Genomic DNA, 3,395 nt, shown 5'->3' with positions numbered 1-3,395 from the left:
CTCCCTTGGTCTTAACTTGACCGCTTGAGATTGTGTAAACACATGGGTGGAAAAGCCCAGAACTGTGGGACACACAAGGGTGGAGGAGGATGGTAGCCGTGTGGCATCCCCAGAGGTCCCTCCTGAGCAGGGCTCAGGGGTTCATCTGGCACCAGGTCTCCACAGCAGAGCTGGAGTGCATGGCCAAAGGGCATCCCTCACCCTCAAGGCTGGGGTGTCAGGGGAGGGCACTCGGAGGATGTGGGCTGCTTCTGCGAATGTGTCTCTGCCCGTGCTCATAGGGGCAGAGATATGTCCCTTCTCTGTGCTGATGGCTGTAGCGGGGTTGGAGTGAGGACTGGTGTTTGGTTTACTAAAGCCGATGAAATGCAATAGGCCAGAAATGGAGTGGCTTTAGCAAACTGGATTTATTAGCTTGCACATTTACAGTTCTAAGTCCATGAAAATGTGCAGATGAAGGCATCAACAGGATGATACCTTCTCTGACGACGAGCTACTGGTGAGCTTGGGCTCCTCTGTCACTTGGGAAGGCATATGGCAGCATCTGCTGGCCCCTCTCCTAGGTTTTGTTGCTTCCAGCTTCTGGCTTCAGTCGCTTCCTCTCTCAGCTTCTCTGGGGCTCTTGCCATGAGCTTCTCTCTCTGTTTTATCTCCTTATAAAGGACTCCAGTAAGTGGATTAAGACGGACTTGAATGGGTGAGTCACATCTCAATTGAAAAACCCAACCAAAAGCTCCCACCCACAGCAGGTCTGCACCCACAGGAATGTATTAAAAGAGCATAATCTTTTCTGGGGTACATACAGCTTCAAACCAACAAAACCAGTGTCCCTCTTGAGCTTCTTGAAAGGCCCAAATGGAAGGAAACCTCCAGGCCCACTCAACCCCAACCCTCTCTGTCCTTCTCCACCAAGGCCATGAGCCTTTCATGAGATCTAAGCAGAATAAGCTGAGAGCACACAGCTGCACCAGAGTCCACCTCTACTGGGTTAGGATGCAGTTATGGACAGTTCTGGGGCCTGGAACCCAGGTTCCCCAAGTCAGGACCTGCGTTTCTGGGGGAGGTGCCTCCCGGCTCCTGTGCTGGCCAGGAGACTTCCTGAGGTGCATCTGAGTGCACCAAAGGGCAGGTGGCCCCAGCCAGCAGGGGGCTGAAGGGCCATTGGTGTGTCATGGGTTGGTGCTACATTTACCTCCTATGGCCTCAGAGACCCTCTCTGCAGTGTCTGTGCTGAAGCCTCTGACCCGGCCACATAGAAGCCCAGTCATGGGGTAAGCCCCTTGCCTGGTTCTCTTGGCACCATGTGGTTTCTCTCCATGTTCCCGGCTCAAGGTCATCTTCCCAAGGTTGTTTGTGCAGTATTGACAGGCCCACCCAGGTGTTTAATGAGGAACCAGCCATCCCCATGGCCCAGGTGCTGGGAGAAGACACTACCCCTTGGCTTGCTGGCACTCATGCTCCACAGGCTCACCTTTCCTTTAGCTCTAACTGCAGACCCTTTCTGTGCCCATGTCCAGACCTGGGGACTGCCAAAGGCAGTGCGGTTTGAATGGCCCCTGTGGGAGATGCCATGAGGGCTCACAGCGTTGGCAAGTGCAGACAGGACCTCAGTGGAGCTGGGACACTCACTCCAGAAGGCTGGGGTCCAACAGCACTAAATGGCAAAGCTGGGCCTTCATTTCTCAAGGTGGTGTGGCAACACCCCAGGCAAGTCTCAACAGGAAGGCCTCACTCCCCACCCCCCCACCACGATCCCCCCACCCTGTGTCCATGTTCCCACAGGGACGTCCCTCCTGTCCATCAGAGGCCCCAGGAGGAAGCGCTGTCCAGGGTGCCGACAGCGGCCTTCACCTGGCAGCGGGGGCCGAGGGTCTCACCCTCCCCAGGGGTTCCCCCAGGGCCTCCCAAACCTGCTTCACTCTGTTTGGGCACAATGGGTCTAAGCCAGAGGGTCTCCATTACTTATTTGGCAATGCCCAGAGACATCTTTTGTTTCATTTTGTTTATATATATTATATATGAAGTTAAATCCATAAAACTTAAAGTTAACTATTTTAAAGTGAACAATTTACTGGCATTTGGTATATTTGCAGTGTCATACAACCACCACCTCTATTCAGTTCCAAAGTATTTTCACCACCCAACAGCAAACTCCCTGCCCACTGAGTGCTTTCTCCTTATTCCCCCACCTCGCAGCCCCTGGCAACTGCTTTCTATTTCTAAAGATTGACCTTTTCTGGATATTTCATATGAATGCTATCATACAATATGTGATCTTCTGTGTCTGGGCCCTTTCTTTTTTAAATTTATTTTTATTTTAAAAATTTTTTTTATTTATTGGATAGAATCTTTATTGTAAATGGCCAACATTAAAAATGTGAAACATGTAGAAGCTGTTGCTTGTGACGTCATTTGCACACTCTGGCTGCAGAGATGCAACATCTAGTTCATAGCTATATATGAGCACAGATTTTCTTCCTGGGCCTTGTGATTTGGAGTTTGCTCTCTTTACCAGAGTCACAATAGTGAAATCATACTTTATCCTTTTGTGTTTGGCTTATTTCACTCACATTACATCTCCTAGGTTTATCCATGTTGTCATATGCTTCAGGACCTCGTTTCACCTTACTGCTGCATAATATTCCATTGTGTGTTTACACCACATTTTGTTTATCCACTCATCAGTTGATGGGCACCTGGATTGTCTCCATTTTTTGGCAATTACAAATAGTGCTGCTGTGAACACCAGTGCACAAATGTCTGTTTGTGTCACTGCTTTCAGCTCTTCTGGGTATAAGCTTAGTATTGGTATTGCCGGGTCATAGGGCAACTTGATATTTAGTTTTCTGAGGAACTGCCTAACTGCCCTCCATAGCGGCTGAACCATTATACATTCCCACCAGTGGTGAATACATGTTTCAATTTCTCCACACCTCACCAACGTTTGTAGTTTCCTGTTTATTTAATAGCAACCATTCTTATAGGTGTGAGGTGGTATCTCATTGTAGTCTTGATCTGCATTTCCCTTATAGTCAATGAAAATGAACATCTCTTCATGTGCTTTTGAGCCATTTGTAGCTGCTCTTCGGAAAAATGCCTATTCATATCTTTAGCCCATTTTATAATTGGGTTGCTTGTTCTTTTGTTGTTAAGTTGTATGATTTCTTGATATACACAGGTTATCAAACTTTTGTCTGATATGTGATTTCCAAATATTTTCTCCCATTGAGTTGGTGGCAAAGGTGAAGGTGAAAAACTTTTCGACAAAGTCATTTTGAGGTACAGAAGCTTTTGATTCTGAGGAGTTCCCATTTATCTATTTTTTTCTTTCATAACTTGTGCTTTGGGTGTAAAGTTTAAGAAGCTACTAGGTCTTGAAGATGTTTCCCTACATT

The sequence above is a fragment of the Tamandua tetradactyla genome, chromosome 9, assembly GCF_023851605.1.
Source record: "Tamandua tetradactyla isolate mTamTet1 chromosome 9, mTamTet1.pri, whole genome shotgun sequence".
Taxonomy (NCBI): Eukaryota; Metazoa; Chordata; class Mammalia; order Pilosa; family Myrmecophagidae; genus Tamandua; species Tamandua tetradactyla.
Note: the sequence above shows the minus strand (reverse complement) of the source record.